Source organism: Triticum urartu, chromosome 1A (assembly GCF_056163025.1).
Source record: "Triticum urartu cultivar PI428250 chromosome 1A, HENAU_Tu73, whole genome shotgun sequence".
Taxonomy (NCBI): Eukaryota; Viridiplantae; Streptophyta; class Magnoliopsida; order Poales; family Poaceae; genus Triticum; species Triticum urartu.
This window is the reverse complement of record NC_141873.1, coordinates 576301948-576327759: the sequence shown is the minus strand read 5'-3', so window position 1 is coordinate 576327759 and position 25812 is coordinate 576301948. Positions and strand designations below refer to the sequence as shown.

The 25812-nt window shown below is 44.2% G+C and overlaps 1 pseudogene; it reads left to right on the top strand.

The window, feature by feature from the left end:
• Window positions 1–24499: 24499 nt before the first annotated feature.
• Window positions 24500–25812, top strand: LOC147992947 (uncharacterized; annotated as a pseudogene).

Genomic DNA, 25812 nt, shown 5'->3' with positions numbered 1-25812 from the left:
TTGTTGAGGTGTGTACGTAGCCGAGAACTCATGTGAAATCCCTTCTTCGTCAAGAAAGGTGTCCACATTTGCGTTCTTGAACTCCGTTCCATTGTCACTCCGAACCTTCTTGATCTTCACATCAAACTAATTTTGGGCCTTCCTAGCGAAGTTTCTGAAGATCTTCTGGACCTGCGACTTGTCATTAAGAAAGAACACCCACGTAAATCTTGAAAAATCATCAACTATAACTAGACCAAAAGAATTTCCACCGAGACTCTTGTAGGCGTTGGGACCAAAAAGATCCATGTGAAGTAGCTCAAGTGGCCTCCTTGTGGTCATGATGTTCTTCACGGGATGTCTTCCTCCAACCTGTTTACCTGCTTGACAAGCACTGCAAAGTCTATCCTTATCAAATATGACATCGTTGACTCCAAGGATATGATTTCCTTTAATAAGCTTGTCAAGGTTTCTCATGCCAACGTGACCTAGTCGTCTATGCCACAACCAACCTTTTGAGGATTTAGCAACAAAGCAAGTTTTAGGTTGTGCCTTTTTAGAGAAATCGACAATGTAAAGATCACCTCTACGCATACCCGTAAAGACCATTTTATGATTGTCTCGACGAAATACTTGGCAATCTACCTCAGTAAATAGGACATTCAAACCGAAATCAGCAAGTCTAGATACTGAAAGTAAGTTGTAGCCAAGAGATTCAACGAGCATGACATTTTGAATGGAACTATCATGTGAGATGGCCACCTTATCAAGGCCAACCACTTTACCCTTTGAATTATCACCAAAGGTGACATATTTTCGAGGGCCGTCATTTTCAGCAAGCTCACGAAACATCTCTTCATCTCCGGTCATATGATCAGTACATCCACTATCAAGAACCCATTCCTTTCCTCCTGATTCATATCCCCGAAGATTTGCCATAAGACCAAAATGTCTCATTGCATCATCAAGATCGAAGTCACTATCATCATCATCATAATATTCATGTTCATCATGATCTTGTGACTCATCATTTCCTAGAGAGGGTAATTCATTAGATAAATGATCATCAAAGTAGTCACTTTTATGAATTCTTATAGCTTTGAATATGATATCATTAATGATTCCAACATCTCCTTTAGCATGCTTAAGATTGGTAAGTTCAAATAGACAATTACCAAAACTAGGATCACTAGAGTTCATCTTACTCAAGGCAATAGATTTATGGAGAATTTCATCCAAAGTTTTCAAGGAATGATCGGGAAATCGTTCCTCAAGAAATTTCCATATAGTATAGGCACAATTTTGAGTAGGCAAACTAGCAATCAAATTTTTGGGCAATCCTCTAATGATGAGCTCAATAGTTCTAAGATTGCGAATCATGTCAATATCTTCATCTAGGGTAGGATGCAAAGGATCAATATGAGATGCACAAGGGCTAGCAATATACTTGTTCAAATGATATTGATTGAAGAGTACAAGCATCTCATTTTTCCACTCATGAAAATATTCTCCATCAAGAATAGGCACTCTATGTCTAAGACTCCCTAATGTAGACACATCCATCTTCCTCCAATGGTGATTAAACCAAGGCAATGGATACCAAAGCTCTGATACCACTTGTAGGATCTAGAAGTAGATGTGTCTAGAGGGGGGTGATTAGACACTTAATGCTAAAGTTGCAATTTTTAAGCTTTTTCGGTTTAAGTGGAGTTTAGGCACAATTTCAACACACACAATACATATCAAGCAAGCATGCAAAGAGTATATGAGCAGCGGAATGTAAAGCATGCAACTTGCAAGAATGTAAAGGGAAGGGTTTGGAGAATTCAAACGCAATTGGAGACACGGATGTTTTTTCCCGTGGTTCGGATAGGTGGTGCTATCCTACATCCACGTTGATGGAGACTTCAACCCACAAAGGGTAACGGTTGCGAGAGTCCACGGAGGGCTCCACCCATAAAGGGTAACGGTTGCGCGAGTCCACACAGGGCTCCACCCACGAAGGGTCCACGAAGAAGCAACCACCCACAAAGGGTCCACGAAGAAGCAACCTTGTCTATCCCACCATGGCCATCGCCCACACAGGACTTGCCTCACTAGCGGTAGATCTTCACGAAGTAGGAGATCTCCTTGCCCTTACAAACTCCTTGGTTCAACTCCACAATCTTGTCGGAGGCTCCCAAGTGACACCTAGCCAATCTAGGAGACACCACTCTCCAAGAAGTAACAAATGGTGTGTAGGTAATGAACTCCTTGCTCTTGTGCTTCAAATGATAGTCTCCCCAACACTCAACTCTCTCTCATAGGATTTGGATTTTGTTGAAAGAAGATTTGAGTGGAAAGCAACTTGGAGAGGCTAGAGATCAAGATTCATATGGTAGGAATGGAATATCTTGGTCTCAACACATGAGTAGGTGGTTCTCTCTCAGAACATATGAGTTGGAATGGTGTATGTGTTCTGATGGCTCTCTCTTTGAATGAAGAGGAGGTGGAGGGGTATATATAGCCTCCACACAAAATCCAACCGTTACACACAGTTTTCCAATCTCGGTGGGACCGAATCAACAAACTCGGTCGGACCGAAAATGTAAACCTAGTGACCATTAGAGATTTTCGGTGGGACTGACATGCAACTCGGTAGGACCGATATGGTTAGGGTTTGGGCATAACGTAATCTCGGTGAGACCGGTTACACAAACTCGGTGAGACCGAATTTGGTAATTAGCTAACCAGAGAGTTGGTCAGGCAAACTCGGTGGGACCGATTTGCTCTTTCGGTGAGACCGAAAAGTTACAAAGGGGAAACACTGAATTTACATTGCAATCTCGGTGGGACCGATTCGCCCTTTCGGTGAGACCGAAAAGTTACGAAAGGGAAACAGAGAGTTTGCAATCCCATCTCGGTGAGACCGAGATCCCTATCGGTAGAACCGAATTGCTAGGGTTTGGCAGTGGCTTATGACAAGTGAAACTCGGTGGCGCCGGATAGGAAGAATCGGTAGGACCGAGTTTGGCTTAGGGTCTAGGTCATATGTGGATATGGGAAAGTAGTTGAGGGTTTTGGAGCATATCACTAAGCACATGAAGCAAGAGGCTCATTAAGCAACACCTCATCCCTCCTTGATAGTATTGGCTTTTCCTAAAGACTCAATGTGATCTTGGATCACTAAAATATAAAATGAAGAGTCTTGAGCTTTTGAGCTTGAGCCAATCCTTTGTCCTTAGCATTTTGAGGGTTCCACTTTCACATCCATGCCATGCCAATCATTGAGCTTTCCTGAAATAATCATCTTGGAATAGCATTAGCTCAATGAGCTATATGTTGTTATGAATTACCAAAACCACCTAGGGAGTGCTTGTGCTTTCAATCTCCCCCTTTTTGGTAATTGATGGCAACATACATCAAAGCTTTAGATAAAGATATAAAGAACAGCAAGTAAAGCTTTGGAAGGACATGTAACAAGCATAGGCTCCCCTACATGTATGCACTCATGTAAATATGAAATATAGAGGCATGTGAGAGCATAACCATGACAGAGTAGGCAATGTGTTACATGCATCTTGGCCATATGCATCAGAGCAAAATATTATCAAGGAAAATACCTTCATGCTCATGAGTCCTTCTTGCAAACAGTATGTACATAAGCAAGAACTCCTCATACTCATGATTTTGATGCATATACTTACCTTGTGGTCTTGAGTTGGCTTAGGATGGAATGAACCTGCACAAACAAGGTTAGATAACACAGGTACATCCACTAGCCAGAGCAAACAAAAGAAACCACAAGAATACCAAGACTGGGATGACATGTAGAGAGTGAGTACAGGGTACCACATTGAATTCAACATGTCCCCAAGAATAAAGATATGCAATGAATTTGACTGATTTCTTTCCCTTAGGTGTCTTGCTCCCCCTGAATCTTACATGGGATATTGGGAGAAGATAGGGAACAGAAAATCAGAGCTGAAGGATACAACTGGAACTTAATTCAAATGAGTACATATGAACATGTCTTTCCCCCAAAAGGACATGTGGTATCTCTCCTCTTGAACATCAAGCATCTGGGATCCTTGAGACTTTCTCTCCCCCTTGAGCTTTGATGTGATCTCTTTCTCCCCCTTTGACATCAATTTCCAAGAAGGTTTTTCCTGGAATCCGTCGACTAGGTTTGGTCCTTAAGATTCAGCACAAAGCAGAGGATAAAATTGTGATGCTTGTAGAGGACAAGATTCATTGAGTGGAGCTGGATCAGAAGAAATGTAGAACAAGTGGCAATCTTGTTTTTCTGATTGCAAAGTCGGTGGCACCGAGTGGCACATTTCGGTGGTACCGAAAAGATTCGGTTGGACCGAAAATTGCAAGTCGGTGAAACCGGGTTTACACAGAGAAAAACACTTGTCACCTTAGCTCACTAGACATGTAGGATCTCACAAAGATTTGCAATGAATTTCCTGAAGGATTTACAAGGAATTAAGTGCAGAAAATGCAGAACAAAAACAAAGAGAAAAGAGAAGAAACTGAAAGATCTAGATGAAGTTTTTTTTGAAAAAAGGAGAGAGAAAGTAAACATGCATGAGACAAATGCAATAACACAAAGAAAGAACACAAGAGAGCTTCATCTAGAGTTGGGCGGTGACATAGTCACCTATGTTAGAGTATATTGACTTAGGAGTCAAGTGGGAACACTTGATCATAGGTCATACTCATCGTTTAAGGTCAAAAATGGGGTCACCATCTTTCGTTTAAGCATCTTGATGTATTCATATCTTGTTGAGTTGCTTTGACTCATGTCTTGGAGTAAAGCTTCTCTAAGATGGAATAACATACCTTGGGTGGTGGTGTGGTTCTTGCTCATGTAGTTGAACTTGTGTGGGTGCTCAAGGTTGATGTAGCTCATCAAGAGTTGGGAGCACCACTTGGAGTTTGAGTTCATCTACCTACATGGGTTAGTTCTTGCAAGGAAGAGCACTTGTGTATCCAAAAATGACAATCATGAGGCTTAACATAGAATTTGTCAAAGGATATGTTTGAATGGTTTTGTGCTTCCTTGTCTTCAACCACTATTGTGTAGAGTCTTGGTCTTGTAGAGATTGCTCAAGATGTGAGTGAGTCGCAATCTCATGGAATTAGATTCAACCAAGCACCTACATGGGTTAGACAACATGCAAGGTGCAAATATATCCAAGACATAAGATAGTTATCATAAGAGATATATCATGGATTAGTCATAAGCTCATGTCTTGCATGTATCCAATGGAGTTTCTACTCCAAGTTCGAAGCATCAATGATGTTCAATTCTCCTCTCAACCTGCAAAATACTTTCTCATCAAGTGGTTTAGTGAATATATCCGCTAATTGCTTATCGGTGCGAACATGCTTAAGATTGATGTCACCCTTAGCAACATGATCTCGAATGAAATGATGACGAACTTCAATATGCTTAGTTCGAGAATGTTGTACAGGATTATGACCAATTTTGATAGCACATTCATTGTCACAAAGCAGTGGAACATGTTTCACATAAATCCCATAATCTTTAAGAGTTTGGGTCATCCAAAGTAATTGAGCACAACATGAACCAGCGGCAATGTGTTCCGCTTCGGCGGTGGATAAGGATACCGAGTTTTGTTTCTTGGAAGACCAAGACACAAGAGATCTACCAGAAATTGACAAGTACCCGAAGTAGACTTTCTATCAACCTTGTCTCCGGCATAATCCGAGTCAGAATAGCCAACAAGATCAAAAGAAGACCTCTTAGGATACCAAATGCCAAAATTTGGTGTATGGATTAAATATCTCACTATCCTTTTCACAGCCTTAAGATGACAATCTTTAGGAGCAGCTTGATATCGTGCACACATGCACACACTTAGCATAATATCGGGACGCGAAGCACATAGGTATAACAATGAACCAATCATAGAGCGATAAACCTTTTGATCAACCGGTTCACCATCTTTGGTTAAATCATTATGTCCACTAGTAGGCATGGGTGTAGACATACCTTTGCATTCTTGCATATTGAACTTCTTGAATAAGTCCTTGGTGTACTTTGTTTGAGAGACAAATGTACCTTCCTTAGTTTGCTTGATTTGCAACCCGAGAAAGAATTTGAGTTCACTCACCATAGACATCTCAAACTTTTCTAACATTAGCTTTCCAAACTTTTCACTAAAGAGAGGGTTAGTTGAACCAAATATGATATCATCAACATAAATTTGGCATACAAATAGTTCTTCATTAACCCTTTTAGTAAAAAGAGTAGAATCAATTTTACCAATTTCAAAACCACTTGTAGTAAGGAACTTGGTCAAGCATTTATACCATGCTCTAGGAGCTTGTTTAAGACCATAAAGAGCTTTGTGAAGTTTGTAAACATGATTTGGTTTCTTAGGGTTGATAAAGCCGGGAGGTTGTTTGACATAAACTTCCTCCTCTATTTCACCATTTAGAAAAGCACTTTTAATGTCCATTTGGTACAAGGTGATATTATGGTGATTAGCATAGGCAAGTAAGATGCGAATGGACTCAAGTCTAGCAACGGGAGCATACGTCTCACCATAGTCCATACCTTCAACTTGTGTGTACCCTTGGGCGACGAGACGTGCTTTGTTGCAAACCACTTGTCCATCTTCATCTTGCTTGTTGCGAAACACCCATTTGGTACCAATGATGTTGTGGTTGTTGTCGGGCTTCTCGACCAATGTCCAAACTTGGTTTCTCTCAAAATTATGTAGCTCTTCATGCATAGCGTTTATCCAATCCGGATCTTCCAATGCTTCTTCAACCTTCATAGGTTCAATGCTAGAGATGAATGAATAGTTTTCACAAAAGTTAGCTAAACGAGTTTTTGAGCGAGTGATTCTCCCGGTTTGTATATCATTGAGGATTTGCTCAACGGGATGATCTTTGGCAATTCTTGCTCGAACTCGTGAGAGCTTTTGCTTGGGTCTTCGTTGAACATCTTCTTCATCTTGTTCTTCTTCTTCTTGGCCTTCTTCATTGTTGACGTCGTCGTTCTCTTGTCGTGGTGGAGAAGGAGGTTGTTGATGTTCGTCTTGACGTATTTCCTCGTTTTCTTCATCTTGGTGTGTCCCACTTGTGGATGCTTCCGTGTCGATTCTTGGTTCACCTTGTCGTGAAGTAGAAGCTTCCACTTGGACGGATGAAGTACTCTCCTTCACCTCCGTTGGACGAATTTTGCCAATGGACAAGTCTTGAATTGCTTCTGAAGGGTCTTTGTCTCCTACATCAATTGGCAATTGCTCTACTTGCGAGCCATTAGATTCATCAAACTTCACATCTACCGTCTCTTCAACCTTTCGGGTGAAATTGTTGTAGACACAGTAAGTGTGAGAGTTTGAGCCATAACCAAGTATAAAACCTTCATGAGATTTAGGAGCAAACTTTGAATGACGATGCTTATCAAGAATGTAGCACTTTGAGCCGAAAACTCGAAAGTATCCAACTTGGGGTTTGTTACCGGTGAGAAGCTCGTATGCCGTCTTGCCGAGTAGCTTGTGAAGATATAAGCGATTTGTTGCGTGACAAGCTGTCTCAACCGCTTCTGCCCAAAAGTGCTTTGGTGTCTTGTATTCATCAAGCATCGTTCTTGCCATTTCGATGAGTGTCCGGTTCTTCCTCTCAACAACTCCATTTTGTTGAGGTGTGTACGTAGCCGAGAACTCATGTGAAATCCCTTCTTCGTCAAGAAAGGTGTCCACATTTGCGTTCTTGAACTCCGTTCCATTGTCACTCCGAACCTTCTTGATCTTCACATCAAACTAATTTTGGGCCTTCCTAGCGAAGTTTCTGAAGATCTTCTGGACCTGCGACTTGTCATTAAGAAAGAACACCCACGTAAATCTTGAAAAATCATCAACTATAACTAGACCAAAAGAATTTCCACCGAGACTCTTGTAGGCGTTGGGACCAAAAAGATCCATGTGAAGTAGCTCAAGTGGCCTCCTTGTGGTCATGATGTTCTTCACGGGATGTCTTCCTCCAACCTGTTTACCTGCTTGACAAGCACTGCAAAGTCTATCCTTATCAAATATGACATCGTTGACTCCAAGGATATGATTTCCTTTAATAAGCTTGTCAAGGTTTCTCATGCCAACGTGACCTAGTCGTCTATGCCACAACCAACCTTTTGAGGATTTAGCAACAAAGCAAGTTTTAGGTTGTGCCTTTTTAGAGAAATCGACAATGTAAAGATCACCTCTACGCATACCCGTAAAGACCATTTTATGATTGTCTCGACGAAATACTTGGCAATCTACCTCAGTAAATAGGACATTCAAACCGAAATCAGCAAGTCTAGATACTGAAAGTAAGTTGTAGCCAAGAGATTCAACGAGCATGACATTTTGAATGGAACTATCATGTGAGATGGCCACCTTATCAAGGCCAACCACTTTACCCTTTGAATTATCACCAAAGGTGACATATTTTCGAGGGCCGTCATTTTCAGCAAGCTCACGAAACATCTCTTCATCTCCGGTCATATGATCAGTACATCCACTATCAAGAACCCATTCCTTTCCTCCTGATTCATATCCCCGAAGATTTGCCATAAGACCAAAATGTCTCATTGCATCATCAAGATCGAAGTCACTATCATCATCATCATAATATTCATGTTCATCATGATCTTGTGACTCATCATTTCCTAGAGAGGGTAATTCATTAGATAAATGATCATCAAAGTAGTCACTTTTATGAATTCTTATAGCTTTGAATATGATATCATTAATGATTCCAACATCTCCTTTAGCATGCTTAAGATTGGTAAGTTCAAATAGACAATTACCAAAACTAGGATCACTAGAGTTCATCTTACTCAAGGCAATAGATTTATGGAGAATTTCATCCAAAGTTTTCAAGGAATGATCGGGAAATCGTTCCTCAAGAAATTTCCATATAGTATAGGCACAATTTTGAGTAGGCAAACTAGCAATCAAATTTTTGGGCAATCCTCTAATGATGAGCTCAATAGTTCTAAGATTGCGAATCATGTCAATATCTTCATCTAGGGTAGGATGCAAAGGATCAATATGAGATGCACAAGGGCTAGCAATATACTTGTTCAAATGATATTGATTGAAGAGTACAAGCATCTCATTTTTCCACTCATGAAAATATTCTCCATCAAGAATAGGCACTCTATGTCTAAGACTCCCTAATGTAGACACATCCATCTTCCTCCAATGGTGATTAAACCAAGGCAATGGATACCAAAGCTCTGATACCACTTGTAGGATCTAGAAGTAGATGTGTCTAGAGGGGGGTGATTAGACACTTAATGCTAAAGTTGCAATTTTTAAGCTTTTTCGGTTTAAGTGGAGTTTAGGCACAATTTCAACACACACAATACATATCAAGCAAGCATGCAAAGAGTATATGAGCAGCGGAATGTAAAGCATGCAACTTGCAAGAATGTAAAGGGAAGGGTTTGGAGAATTCAAACGCAATTGGAGACACGGATGTTTTTTCCCGTGGTTCGGATAGGTGGTGCTATCCTACATCCACGTTGATGGAGACTTCAACCCACAAAGGGTAACGGTTGCGAGAGTCCACGGAGGGCTCCACCCATAAAGGGTAACGGTTGCGCGAGTCCACACAGGGCTCCACCCACGAAGGGTCCACGAAGAAGCAACCACCCACAAAGGGTCCACGAAGAAGCAACCTTGTCTATCCCACCATGGCCATCGCCCACACAGGACTTGCCTCACTAGCGGTAGATCTTCACGAAGTAGGAGATCTCCTTGCCCTTACAAACTCCTTGGTTCAACTCCACAATCTTGTCGGAGGCTCCCAAGTGACACCTAGCCAATCTAGGAGACACCACTCTCCAAGAAGTAACAAATGGTGTGTAGGTAATGAACTCCTTGCTCTTGTGCTTCAAATGATAGTCTCCCCAACACTCAACTCTCTCTCATAGGATTTGGATTTTGTTGAAAGAAGATTTGAGTGGAAAGCAACTTGGAGAGGCTAGAGATCAAGATTCATATGGTAGGAATGGAATATCTTGGTCTCAACACATGAGTAGGTGGTTCTCTCTCAGAACATATGAGTTGGAATGGTGTATGTGTTCTGATGGCTCTCTCTTTGAATGAAGAGGAGGTGGAGGGGTATATATAGCCTCCACACAAAATCCAACCGTTACACACAGTTTTCCAATCTCGGTGGGACCGAATCAACAAACTCGGTCGGACCGAAAATGTAAACCTAGTGACCATTAGAGATTTTCGGTGGGACTGACATGCAACTCGGTAGGACCGATATGGTTAGGGTTTGGGCATAACGTAATCTCGGTGAGACCGGTTACACAAACTCGGTGAGACCGAATTTGGTAATTAGCTAACCAGAGAGTTGGTCAGGCAAACTCGGTGGGACCGATTTGCTCTTTCGGTGAGACCGAAAAGTTACAAAGGGGAAACACTGAATTTACATTGCAATCTCGGTGGGACCGATTCGCCCTTTCGGTGAGACCGAAAAGTTACGAAAGGGAAACAGAGAGTTTGCAATCCCATCTCGGTGAGACCGAGATCCCTATCGGTAGAACCGAATTGCTAGGGTTTGGCAGTGGCTTATGACAAGTGAAACTCGGTGGCGCCGGATAGGAAGAATCGGTAGGACCGAGTTTGGCTTAGGGTCTAGGTCATATGTGGATATGGGAAAGTAGTTGAGGGTTTTGGAGCATATCACTAAGCACATGAAGCAAGAGGCTCATTAAGCAACACCTCATCCCTCCTTGATAGTATTGGCTTTTCCTAAAGACTCAATGTGATCTTGGATCACTAAAATATAAAATGAAGAGTCTTGAGCTTTTGAGCTTGAGCCAATCCTTTGTCCTTAGCATTTTGAGGGTTCCACTTTCACATCCATGCCATGCCAATCATTGAGCTTTCCTGAAATAATCATCTTGGAATAGCATTAGCTCAATGAGCTATATGTTGTTATGAATTACCAAAACCACCTAGGGAGTGCTTGTGCTTTCACATAATCTTTCTTGGCAGCTATGAGGATGATCCTCAGGTTCCGAACCTAGTCTGTATAGTTGCTTCCCTCATCTTTCAGCTTGGTTTTCTCTAGGAACGCGTTGAAGTTGAAGGCAACATTAGCGTGGGCCATTTGATCTACAAGACATAATGTAAAGATTTTAGACTAAGTTCATGATAATTAAGTTCATCTAATCAAATTATTCAATGAACTCCCACTCAGATAGACATCCCTCTAGTCATCTAAGTGAAACATGATCCGAGTCAACTAGGCCGTGTCTGATCATCACGTGAGACGGACTAGTCAACATCGGTGAACATCTTCATGTTGATCGTATCTTCTATACGACTCATGCTCGACCTTTCGGTCTTCCGTGTTCCGAGGCCATGTATGTACATGCTAGGCTCGTCAAGTCAACCTAAGTGTATTGCGTGTGTAAATCTGGCTTACACCCGTTGTATTCGAACGTTAGAGTCTATCACACCCGATCATCACGTGGTGCTTCGAAACAACGAACCTTCGCAACGGTGCACAGTTAGGGGGAACACTTTCTTGAAATTATTACGAGGGATCATCTTATTTAAGCTACCGTTGTTCTAAGCAAATAAGATGCAAAACATAATAAACATCACATGCAATCAAATAGTGACATGATATGGCCAATATCATTTGCTCCTTTTGATCTCCATCTTCGGGGCGCCATGATCATTGTCGTCACCAGCATGACACCATGATCTCCATCATCATGTCTTCTTGAAGTTGTCTCGTCATCTATTACTTCTACTACTATGGCTAACGCTTTAGTAATAAAGTAAAGTAATTACATGACGTTTATGTTGACACGTAGGTCATAAATAAATTAAGACAACTCCTATGGCTCCTGTCGGTTGTCATACTCATCGACATGCAAGTCATGATTCCTATTACAAGAACATGATCAATCTCATACATCACATATATCATTCATCACATCTTTTGGCCATATCACATCACACGGCACATGCGGCAAAAACAAGTTAGACGTCCTCTAGTTGTTCTTGCAAGTTTTTACGTGGCTGCTATAGGTTTCTAGCAAGAACGTTTCTTACCTACGCCAAAACCACAACGTGATATGCCAATTTCTATTTACCCTTCATAAGGACTCTTTTCATCGAATCCGATCCGACTAAAGTGGGAGAGATAGACACCCGCTAGCCACCTTATGCAACTAGTGCATGTCAGTCGGTGGAACCAGCCTCACGTAAGCGTACGTGTAAGGTCGGTCCGGGCCGCTTCATCCCACGATGCCGCCGAATCAAGATAAGACTAGTAACGGCAAGTAAATTGACAATATCGACGCCCACAACTGCTTTGTGTTCTACTCGTGCATAGAAACTACGCATAGACCTAGCTCATGATGCCACTGTTGGGGAACGTAGCAGAATTTAAAAAATTTCTACGCATCACCAAGATCAATCTATGGAGTCATCTAGCAACGAGGGAGATGGGAGTGCATCTACATACCCTTGTAGATCGCGAGCGGAAGCGTTCAAGAGAACGGGGTTGATGGAGTCGTACTCGTCGTGATCCAAATCACCGATGACCTAGCGCCGAACGGACGGCACCTCCGCGTTCAACACACGTACGGTTGGGAACACGTCTCCTCCTTCTTGATCCAGCAAGGGGGAAGGAGAGGTTGATGGAGATCCAGCAGCACGACGACGTGGTGGTGGAAACTGCGGTGATCTCGGCAGGGCTTCGCCAAGCTCAGCGAGAGGGAGAGGTGTCGCGGGAGGGAGAGGGAGGCGCCAGGGGCTAGGGTGAGGCTGCCCTCCCTCCCCCCACTATATATATAGGGCCCCTAGGGGGGGCGCCGGGCCTAGGAGATCCAATCTCCAAGGGGGCGACGGCCAAGGGGGTGGCTTGCCCCCCAAGCCAAGTGGGGCGCCCCCCACCCCTAGGGTTTCCAACCCTAGGCGCAGGGGAGGCCCAAGGGGGGCGCACCAGCCCATCAGGGGCTGGTTCCCCTCCCACTTCAGCCCATGGGGCCCTCCGGGATAGGTGGCCCCACCCGGTGGACCCTCGGGACCCTTCCGGTGGTCCCGGTACAATACCGGTGTTGGGGATCGTAGCAGAAATTCAAAATTTTCTACGCATCACCAAGATCAATCTTTGGAGTAATCTAGCAACGAGGGGAAGGAGAGTGCATCTACATACCCTTGTAGATCGCTAAGCGGAAGCGTTCAAGTGAACGGGGTTGATGGAGTCGTACTCGTCATGATCCAAATCACCGATGATCCTAGTGCCGAACGGACGGCACCTCCGTGTTCAACACACGTACAGCCCGGTGACGTCTCCTACGCCTTGATCCAGCAAGGGGAGAAGGAGAGGTTGGGGAAGACTCCATCCAGCAGCAGCACGACGGCGTGGTGGTGGTGGAGGAGCGCGGGACTCCAGCAGGGCTTCGCCAAGCACTACGAGAGACGAGGAGGGAGGGGGGTAAGGCTGCGCCAATAGGGAGAGGATCTCGTGTATGTTGCAGCCCCCGATACCTCAAGTATATATAGGGGAAGGGGAGGGGCTGCGCCCCCATCTAGGGTTCCCTCCCTAGGGGTGGCGGCAGCCCCAAAACCCATCTAGGGTTGCGGCCAAGGGGGAGAGAGAGGAGGCGCACCTAGGGTGGGCCTTAAGGCCCATCTGCCCTAGGGTTTGCCCCCCTCCCCTCTAGGAGGCGCCTTGGGCCTTGGTGGGAGGTGCCCCAGCCCACCTAGGGGCTGGTCCCTTCCCACTATTGGCCCATGTAGGCCTCCGGGGCTGGTGGCCCCACCTGGTGGACCCCCGGACCCCTCCGGTGATCCCGGTACACTACCGGTGATGCCCGGAACACTTCCGGTGGCCAAAACCATACTTCCTATATATCAATCTTTACCTCCGGACCATTCCGGAACTCCTCGTGACGTCCGGGATCTCATCCGGGACTCCGAACAACATTTGGTAACCGCGTACATACTTTCCCTATAACCCTAGCGTCATCGAACTTTAAGTGTGTAGACCCTACGGGCTCGGGAGTCATGCAGACATGGCCGAGACAACTCTCCGGTCAATAACCAACGGCGGGATCTGGATACCCATGTTGGCTCCCACATGCTCCACGATGATCTCATCGGATGAACCACGATGCCAAGGATTCAATCAATCCCGTATACAATTCCCTTTGTCTAGCGGTACGATACTTGCCCGAGATTCGATCGTCGGTATCCCGATACCTTGTTCAATCTCGTTACCGGCAAGTCTCTTTACTCGTTCCGTAACACATCATCCCGTGATCAACTCCTTGATCACATTGTGCACATTATGATGATGTCCTACCGAGTGGGCCCAGAGATACCTCTCCGTTCACACGGAGTGACAAATCCCAGTCTCGATTCATGCCAACCCAATAGACACTTTCGGAGATACCTGTAGTGTACCTTTATAGCCACCCAGTTACGTTGTGACGTTTGGCACACCCAAAGCACTCCTACGGTATCCGGGAGTTGCACAATCTCATGGTCTAAGGAAATGATACTTGACATTAGAAAAGCTTTAGCAAACGAACTACACGATCTTTGTGCTAGGCTTAGGATTGGGTCTTGTCCATCACATCATTCTCCTAATGATGTGATCACGTTATCAACGACATCCAATGTCCATGGTCAGGAAACCGTAACCATCTATTGATCAACGAGCTAGTCAACTAGAGGCTTACTAGGGACATGGTGTTGTCTATGTATCCACACATGTATCTGAGTTTCCTATCGATACAATTCTAGCATGGATAATAAACGATTATCATGAACAAGGAAATATAATAATAACCAATTTATTATTGCCTCTAGGGCATATTTCCAACAGTCTCCCACTTGTACTAGAGTCAATAATCTAGTTCACATCGCCATGTGATTAACACTCACAGGTCACATCGCCATGGGACCAACACCAAGAGTCTACTAGACTCAATGATCTAGTTCACATCACTATGTGATAAATACTCAAAGAGTTATGGGTTTGATCATGTTATGCTTGTGAGAGAGATTGTAGTCAACGGGTCTTGCCATATTCAGATCCCTATGTATTTCGCAAAACTTTATATCGTAGATGCTGCTACCACGTTCCACTTGGAGCTATTCCAAATTATTGCTCCATTATACGTATCCGGTATCTCTACTCAGAGCTGTCCGGATAGGTGTTAAGCTTGCATCGACGTAACTCTTTATGTCGAACTCTTTATCACCTCCATAACCGAGAAACATTTCCTTATTCCTCTAATGATAATTTTGACCGCTATCTGGTGATTTACTCCTAGATCACCTTTGTACCCTCTTGCCAGACATGTGGCAAGGCACACATCTGGTGCGGTACTCAGCATGGCATACCGTATAGAGCCTATGACAAGAGCATAGGGGACGACCTTCGTCCTTCCTCTTTCTTCTGTCGTGGTCAAGCTTTGAGTCTTACTCAACTTCAGACCTTACAACTCAGGTAAGAACCCCTTCTTTGACTGATCTATTTTGAACTCCTTCAAAAACATGTCAAGGTGTGCGTTCTTTGAAAGTATCATCAGACGTCTTGATCTATTTCTATAGATCTTGATGCCCAATATGTAAGCATCTTTATCCAGGTCTTCCTTTGAAAATCACTCTTCAAACAACCGTTTATGCTTTCCAGAAATTCTACATCATTTCGGATCAACAATATGTCATCCACATATACTTATCAGAAATGTTGTAGTGCTCCCACTCACTTTCTTGTAAATACAAGTTTCTAGCAAACATTGTATAAACCTAAAAGCTTTGATCACTCCATCAAAACATATATTCCGATTTCGAGATGCCTGCTCTAGTCCATAGAAGGATTGCTGGAGCTAGCATACCTTTTAGCATTCTTAGGATCATCAAAACCTTTTATTGTATCACATACAACTTTTCTTACGAAAACTGGTAAGAAAACTTGTTTTGACATCCATCTGTAAGATTTCATAATCGAAAAATACAGCTAATGCTAACATGATTCCGACGGACTTAAGCATCGCTACGGTGAGAAATTCTCATCGTAGTCAACTCCTTGAACTTGTGAAAAGACTCTTTCCCACAAGTCAAGCTTCATAGACGGTAACATTACCGCCCACGTCCGTCTTCTTCTTAAAGATCCATTTATCTCAATGGCTTGCCGATCAACGGGCAAGTCCACCAAAGTCCACACTTTGTTCTAATACATGGATCCTATCTCGGATTTTATGGCTTCTAACCATTTGTCGGAATACGGGCCCACCATCGCTTCTCCATAGTTCGTAGGTTCATTGTTGTCCAACAACATGACATCTAAGACAGGATCACCGTACCACTCAGGAGTAGTACATATCCTTGTCAACCTATGAGGTTCGATATCAACTTGATCCGAAACTTCATGATCACTATCATTAGTTTCCTCTTCAACAGTCGTAGGTTCCACAGAAACATCTTTCTGTGTTGCACTACTCTCCGATTGAAGTGAGGGTTCGACAACCTCATCAAGTTCTATCTTCCTCCCACTTAATTCTTTTGAGAGAAACTCCTTCTCGGGAAAGGACCCGTTCTTGGCGACAAACATTTTGCCCTTGGATCTGAGATAGAAAGTATACCCAACTGTTACCCTTGGGTATCCTATGAAGATGTGTTTGTCCGCTTTGGGTTCGAGCTTCTCCGGCTGAAGCCTTAAGCATCGTAGCCCCAAACATTAAGAAACGACAACTTTGGTTTCTTGCCAAACCATATTCTTACGATGTCGTCTCAATGGACTTAGATGGTGTCCTATCTAAAGTGAATGTAGCTGTCTCTAACACATAACTTCAAAATGAAAACGGCAGATCGGTAAGAGATATCATAGATCGCACCATATCTCATAAGGTTCATTTATGACGTCCGGACACACCATTACCCTGTGGTGTTCCAGGTGGCTTCAACTGTGAAACAATTCCACAATGTCTTAAATGTTTGCCAAACTCATAACTCAGAAATTCTCATTGATCAGATCGTAGGAATTTGATCTTCTTGTTATGATGATTCTTAACTTCACTCTGAAATCGCTTAAACTTTTCAAACGTTTCAGACTTGTGCTTCATTAAGTAAATATACCTATATCTACTCAAATCGTCAGTGAAGATGAGAAAATAGCGATATCCACCGCACGCTCCAATTCTCATTGGATCACACACATCTGCATGTATGATTTCCAACAAGTCACTTGCTCGTTTCATTGTACCTAAAAACGGGGTCTTAGTCATCCTACCCATGAGGCATGGCTCGCATGTGTCAAGCGATTCAAAATCAAGTGACTCCAAACATCCATCGATATGGAGTTTCTTCATGCATCTTACGCCAACATGACCTAAGCGGCAGTGCCACAAGAAAGTGGTACTATCATTATTAACTCTACATCTTTTGGCATGAACATGTGTATTACCACGACCGAGATTCAATGAACCATTCACATAGGGTGCATGATCATGAAAGGTATCATTCATGTAAACAGAATAACCATTATTCTCTAAATTAAATGAATAACCGTATTGCAATGAACATGATCAAATCATATTCATGCTCAACGTAGACACCTGATAACATTTATCTAGGTTCAATACTAATCCCGAAGGCAGATGGAGCGTGCGATGGTGATCTCATCAACTTTGGAAACACTTCCAACACACATCGTCACCTCGCCCTCAGCCAGTCTCCGTTTAGTCGTAGCTTTTGCTTCAAGTCACCAATAATAGTAACTGAATCGGTATCCAATACCCAGGTGCTACCAGGAGTACTAGTGAGGTACACATTAATAACACGTATAAATTTTGTTGAAGTTGCCAGCCTTCTTATCTACCATGCATTTGGGGTAATTCCGCTACCAGTGACCGTTCCCCTTACAATAGAAGCACTTAGTCTCAGGTTGGGTTCAACCTTGAGTTCGTTCACTGGAGCGGAAACTGGCTTGCCATCCATGAAGTTTCCCTTCTAGCCCTTGCCCTTCTTGAAACCAGTGGTCTTGTTAAACCATCAACACTTGATGCTCCTTCTTGATTTCTACCTTTTGCGGTCTTAAGCACCGCGAACAGCTCTGGGATCAACTCCATCCCTTGCATGTCATAGTTCATCACGAAGATCTAGTAGCTTAGTGATAGTGGCTAGAGAACTCTATCAATCACTATCTTATCTGGAAGTTTAACTCCCACTTGATTTAAGTGGTTGTAGCACCCAGACATTCTGAGCACATGCTCACTAGTTGAGCTATTCTCCTCCATCTTGTTGGCTAAAGAACTTGTCAGAGGTCTCACACCTCTCAACACGGGCATGAGCCTTAAATCCCAATTTCAGCTCTTGGAACATCTCATATGTTCTATGGCGTTTAAAACGTCATTGGAATCCCAATTCTAAGCCGTAAAGTATGGTGCACTAAACTATCAAGTAGTCATCAGGATGTGTCTGTCAGGTGTTCACAACATCCACAGACGACGTTGTAGGGGTTTGCACATCGAGCGGTGCATCAAAGACGTAAGCTTGCTATGTAGCAGTGAGGACACTCCTCGGACTACGGACCTAGTCCGCATCATTTCTTACAATATCTTTCAACTTAATCTTTCTCTAGGAACGTATTGAAACAGGGAGCTACAACGTGAGCTATTTATCTACAACATATTTGCAAAGACAATTTAGACTATGTTCATGATAATTGAGTTCATCTAATCAAATTATTTAATGAACTCCCACTCAGATAGACATCCCTCTAGTCATCTAAGTGAAACATGATCCGAGTTAACTAGGCCATGTCCGATCATCACGTGAGACGGACTAGCCAACATCGGTGAACATCTTCATGTTGATCGTATCTTCTATACGACTCATGCTCGACCTTTCGGTCTTCCGTGTTCCGAGGCCATGTCTGTACATGCTAGGCTCGTCAAGTCAACCTAAGTGTATTGCGTGTGTAAATCTGGCTTACACCCGTTGTATTCGAACGTTAGAATCTATCACACCCGATCATCATGTGGTGCTTCGAAACAACGAACCTTTGCAACGGTGCACAGTTAGGGGGAACACTTTTCTTGAAATTTTAGTGAGGGATCATCTTATTTAAGCTACCGTCATTCTAAGCAAATAAGATGTAAAACATGATAAACATCACATGCAATCAAATAGTGACATGATATGGCCAATATCATTTTGCTCCTTTTGATCTCCATCTTCGGGGCTCCATGATCATCGTTGTCACCGGCATGACACCATGATCTCCATCATCATGATCTCCATCATCGTGTCTTCTTGAAGTTGTCTCGTCATCTGTTACTTCTACTACTATGGCTAACGCTTTAGCAATAAAGTAAAGTAATTACATGACGTTTATGTTGACACGCAGGTCATAAATAAATTAAGACAACTCCTATGGCTCCTGCCGGTTGTCATACTCATCGACATGCAAGTCGTGATTCCTATTACAAGCACATGATCATCTCATACATCACATATATCATTCATCACATCCTTTGGCCATATCACATCACAAAACACTTGCTGCAAAAACAAGTTAGACGTCCTCTAATTGTTGTTGCAAGTTTTTACGTGGCTGCTATAGGTTTCTAGCAAGAACGTTTCTTACCTACGCCAAAACCACAACGTGAATTGCCAATTTCTATTTACCCTTCATAAGGACCCTGCTCATCGAATCCGATCCGACTAAAGTGGGAGAGACAGACACCCGCCAGCAACCTTATGCAACTAGTGCATGTTAGTCTGTGGAACCGGTCTCACGTAAGCGTACGTGTAAGGTTGGTCCGGGCCGCTTCATCCCACGATGCCGCCGAATCAAGATAAGACTAGTAACGGCAAGCAAATTGACAATGTCGACGCCCACAACTACTTTGTGTTCTACTCGTGCATAGTAACTACGCATAGACCTAGCTCATGATGCCACTGTTGGGGATCGTAGCAGAAATTCAAAATTTTCTACGCATCACCAAGATCAATCTATGGAGTAATCTATCAACGAGGGGAAGGAGAGTGCATCTACATACCCTTGTAGATCGCTAAGCGGAAGCGTTCAAGTGAACGGGGTTGATGGAGTCGTACTCGTCGTGATCCAAATCACCGATGATCCTAGCGCCGAACGGACGGCACCTCCGTGTTCAACACACGTACAGCCCGGTGACGTCTCCTACGCCTTGATCCAGCAAGGGGAGAAGGAGAGGTTGGGGAAGACTCCATCCAGCAGCAGCACGACGGCGTGGTGGTGGTGGAGGAGCGCGGGACTCCAGCAGGGCTTCGCCAAGCACTACGAGAGACGAGGAGGGAGGGGGGTAAGGCTGCGCCAATAGGGAGAGGATCTCGTGTATGTTGCAGCCCCCGATACCTCAAGTATATATAGGGGAAGGGGAGGGGCTGCGCCCCCATCTAGGGTTCCCTCCCTAGGGGTGGCGGCAGCCCCAAAACCCATCTAGGGTTGCGGCCAAGGGGGAGAGAGAGGAGGCGCACCTAGGGTGGGCCTTAAGGCCCATCTGCCCTAGGGTTTGCCCCCCTCCCCTCTAGGAGGCGCCTTGGGCCTTGGTGGGAGGTGCCCCAGCCCACCTAGGGGCTGGTCCCTTCCCACTATTGGCCCATGTAGGCCTCCGGGGCTGGTGGCCCCACCTGGTGGACCCCCGGACCCCTCCGGTGATCCCGGTACACTACCGGTGATGCCCGGAACACTTCCGGTGGCCAAAACCATACTTCCTATATATCAATCTTTACCTCCGGACCATTCCGGAACTCCTCGTGACGTCCGGGATCTCATCCGGGACTCCGAACAACATTTGGTAACCGCGTACATACTTTCCCTATAACCCTAGCGTCATCGAACTTTAAGTGTGTAGACCCTACGGGCTCGGGAGTCATGCAGACATGGCCGAGACAACTCTCCGGTCAATAACCAACGGCGGGATCTGGATACCCATGTTGGCTCCCACATGCTCCACGATGATCTCATCGGATGAACCACGATGCCAAGGATTCAATCAATCCCGTATACAATTCCCTTTGTCTAGCGGTACGATACTTGCCCGAGATTCGATCGTCGGTATCCCGATACCTTGTTCAATCTCGTTAGCGGCAAGTCTCTTTACTCGTTCCGTAACACATCATCCCGTGATCAACTCCTTGATCACATTGTGCACATTATGATGATGTCCTACCGAGTGGGCCCAGAGATACCTCTCCGTTCACACGGAGTGACAAATCCCAGTCTCGATTCATGCCAACCCAACAGACACTTTCGGAGATACCTGTAGTGTACCTTTATAGCCACCCAGTTACGTTGTGACGTTTGGCACACCCAAAGCACTCCTACGGTATCCGGGAGTTGCACAATCTCATGGTCTAAGGAAATGATACTTGACATTAGAAAAGCTTTAGCAAACGAACTACACGGTCTTTGTGCTAGGCTTAGGATTAGGTCTTGTCCATCACATCATTCTCCTAATGATGTGATCCCGTTATCAACGACATCCAATGTCCATGGTCAGGAAACCGTAACCATCTATTGATCAACGAGCTAGTCAACTAGAGGCTTACTAGGGACATGGTGTTGTCTATGTATCCACACATGTATCTGAGTTTCCTATCGATACAATTCTAGCATGGATAATAAACGATTATCATGAACAAGGAAATATGATAATAACCAATTTATTATTGCCTCTAGGGTATATTTCCAACAACCGGTGACCCCCGAAACTTTCCGGATGGCCGAAACTGGACTTCCTATATATAATTCTTCACCTCCGGACCATTCCGGAACTCCTCATGACGTCCGGGATCTCATACGGGACTCCGAACAACTTTCGGGTTACCGCATACTAATATCTCAACAACCCTAGCATCACCGAACCTTAAGTGTGTAGACCCTACGGGTTCGGGAGACACGCAGACATGACCGAGACGACTCTCCAGTCAATAACGAACAGCGGGATCTGGATACCCATGTTGGCTCCCACATGCTCCTCGATGATCTCATCGGATGAACCACGATGTCGAGGATTCAATCAATCCCGTATACAATTCCCTTTGTCAATCGGTACGTTACTCGCCCGAGACTTGATCGTCGGTATCCCAATACCTTGTTCAATCTCGTTACCGGCAAGTCACTTTACTCGTACCGTAATGCATGAGCCCGTGATCAACCACTTGGTCACATTGAGCTCATTATGATGATGCATTACCGAGTGGGCCCAGAGATACCTCTCCGTCATACGAAGTGACAAATCCCAGTCTCGATTCGTGCCAACCCAAAAGACACTTTCGGAGATACCCGTAGTGCACCTTTATAGTCACCCAGTTACGTTGTGACGTTTGGCACACCCAAAGCACTCCTACGGTATCCGGGAGTTGCACAATCTCATGGTCTAAGGAAATGATACTTGACATTCAGAAAAGCTATAGCAAACGAACTACACGATCTTTGAGCTATGCTTAGGATTGGGTCTTGTCCATCACATCATTCTCCTAATGATGTGATCCCGTTATCAATGACATCTGATGTCCATAGTTAGGAAACCATGACTATCTTTTGATCAACGAGCTAGTCAACTAGAGGCTCACTAGGGACGTGTTGTCGTCTATGTATTCACACATGTATTACGATTTCCGGATAACACAATTATAGCATGAACAATAGACAATTATCATGAACAAGGAAATATAATAATAACCATTTTATTATTGCCTCTAGGGCATATTTCCAACAGTGGCCTCCTCGAAGCTTCCCTTACGTGCACTTCAAGTCTTCTGGGCTTCTTTCCTTCCAAAAATGAGTTCCGTGAAGTTTCAGGTCAATTGGACTCCGTTTGATTTTCCTTTTCTTCGAAACCCTAAAACAAGGTAAAAACAGAAACTGGCACTGGGCTCTGGGTTAATAGGTTAGTCCCAAAAATGATATAAAAGTATATAATAAAGCCCATAAACATCCAAAAGAGTAGATAATATAGCATGGAGCAATCAAAAATTATAGATACAGTGGAGACGTATCAGGCCTTCGGCGGAGGAGTTGGCAACAACTCAGAAAACTCAGGGAATCCCTAAGGCAAGAAGAAGTGTGGCTACGGCTGCTCGCGTCAATCGGCAGGGGATATCGCGAGTCAACAGATGCCACGGGGTGACTTGAGGTGAGGGTAAGACTGCCATGGAATATCCAGGGACGGGTATGCGAGTAGCACGCACTGGTTTACCCAGGTTCGGGGCTCTCCGGAGAGATAATACCCCTACTCCTGCATGTCCGAATATATATGGTGTACATGTCTGGCAGTATAGAGTTGCTCCTGAAGCTGTATTGGACTAAGAGTACTAGCAGAGAGCTAGCTAGCTAGTGTGTATGGCGTGAGAGCCTCATGCTCCCGTGAGTGGCCTTGTGGCCGTGAGCATGTGGATGTCCATGCGTGAGAGAGTCCATTCTGAATGGATGGATGTGTGCCCATATATATTGGCATGGCTAGCTTGGTATGTAAGCTATGTGGGCATGGGTATGGTGGGTGTTGGCCCATCCACCAACTACACTATTCGGGAGACATCGATGTGGCGTGTTACATCTGCTACAATGCGCCACTATTCGCCAATAGTGTCGGGTACAGCCATCTCGTCCGTGTCGTGTCTGATGGGACGTTGTAGTTGACTTCACATAGCAGGCTGACTGGAGCAGCCGAACGGAGAGCAGGCCGGACAACCGGGTGGTGAGCCGGCCCGGGCAGTAGAACAGGGGGTCATCTGAGCGGCCTGAGCAGTCGGACTAAGGTGCTTTGCTAGCCCCGATGTCTTGAAATATTGTCTCGCCATCTTCGGGGTACCCGTGGTCAATTACGCCGACAGTAGCCTCCGAGCCTCCGGGCAACTTGGCAAAGTTGGGCGGAGGTTTTTTAGCGAGTGTTGATGTAGAAGATGTCGATGACGGCCGGCTGCAGACCGCAGCCGGCACGGCTTGCTTACGCTGGGGGCACACAAGCGCACCCGCTGGGTGTAGCCTCCGAGCCTTCGGGCAACTTGAAAAGGTTGGGTGGAGGGTCTTCGCGGTTGTTGGTGCATCGTTGCCCGACAACTCGACAATTTCTGGCACCGTTACCCAAAAGGGATTGACAACCCCTTTAACATGCCGGGTTGCAAGTATTTATCCTTTGTGTGTAGGTACTATTTACATAGTGTTGCGTGATTCTCCTACAGGTTCGATAACCTTGGTCTCATCACTGAGGGAAATACCTACCGTCGATGTGCTGCATCATCCCTTCCTCTTTGGGGAAATACCGACGTAGCTCAAGCCGCAATCAGCCATGCTAGTAGGAATGCTAGTATACTTTAGGTGACATGCTCTATTTTTATATGTTTGATGCTAATGTAATTTGGACAACAAACATGGTATGTGTAGTTGTGTGTGTGTGTGTGTGTGCTAACCTGATCGTTGGTTATGTATGTTGACACATGAATTTGCTAGTCTATTTTATAGAGAAGTGTTGAGTATGGCTGCCGAATGGGCCGATGAGAACACTCGAATTATCTGTGAAACAATTGAGGATGGAAATATGCCAAACACTAACTTGACACCAAATGCATATGACAACGTGGGAAAGGAATTCCCGGAGAGAACTGGACTTGAGTACACGCATAAGCAGGTGAGAAACAAATGGGACAATTTAAAACATGAGTACAACCTATTCAAGAAGCTCAAGTTGCACGAGACTGGAGGGGGTGGGACTTTGAGAAAAACACCGTGAAACAAGATAATGAGTGGTGAAAAAAACAAAAGTTGTAAGTTATCAGAACAATATTTAGGCCTATGTTTGTGGACCTATTATATGGTGTGCGTTGGGAACAAATATTTATGCCTATGTTGGTGAACCTATTATATGTTGTGCGTTGGTAACAAATATTTATGCCTATGTTGGTGAACCTATTATATGTTGTGCATCGGGAACAAAATTTATGCCTATGTTGGTGAACCTATTGTTATGTTGTGCATTGGGAACAATATTTATGCCTATGTTGGTGAACCTGTTGTTTTGTTTGATGCTAACTATTGTTTGATATGGCATTGACTGTCTATGTGCAGATGTCATCAGATATTGAGAGTGATGATGACAATAGTTATGAAACAATAAGGAATTTGGTTATGCATCAACAACATAATATGTACATGCTTTTGTTCGGGTGCGGAAGCCATATTTAGCAAGTATTGTGAAAGTTGGGTGATGAAGGCCGAGTCTAGAAATCTTTTTTGAGTGGATTTTGTTGGCTTCAAGAGACTATTGCCACACCCGGAGAGACCTACACAATGTTGAGAATGACGGCAAGTGTGTTCTTTGATCTTCATGACTTGTTGGTATGCAATTATGGTCTAAAAGAGACAAGCTTTGTTAGCACTTACGAGTATCTTGCTATGTTCTTGTGGACATTGGAGGTTGTGAATCAAACAGAAGAACTCAAAACCGCTTCAAACATTCAGCGGATACAACCAATCGTAAATTCCATGAGGTTCTTCAATGTGTGGTCAACATGGCATCTCACTCCTACCTTAAGCCACAAGAACCAAACTTCCACCTTTTGCATGATATCATTAAGACAGATAGAAGGGCTTATGCGCATCTGAAAGATTGCATTGGTGCAATTGATGTGACTCATCTAAGAGCTTCTATTCCTGAAGGGCCTCAGGAAATAAGGTACATTGGGAGAACGTGCGCGAATATGCAAATATTTATGCCTATGTTGGTGAAGTCATGCTTGTGTTGCATAGATATGTGTCCCCTTTTTGATTTGCAGACATATGCAAATTTGA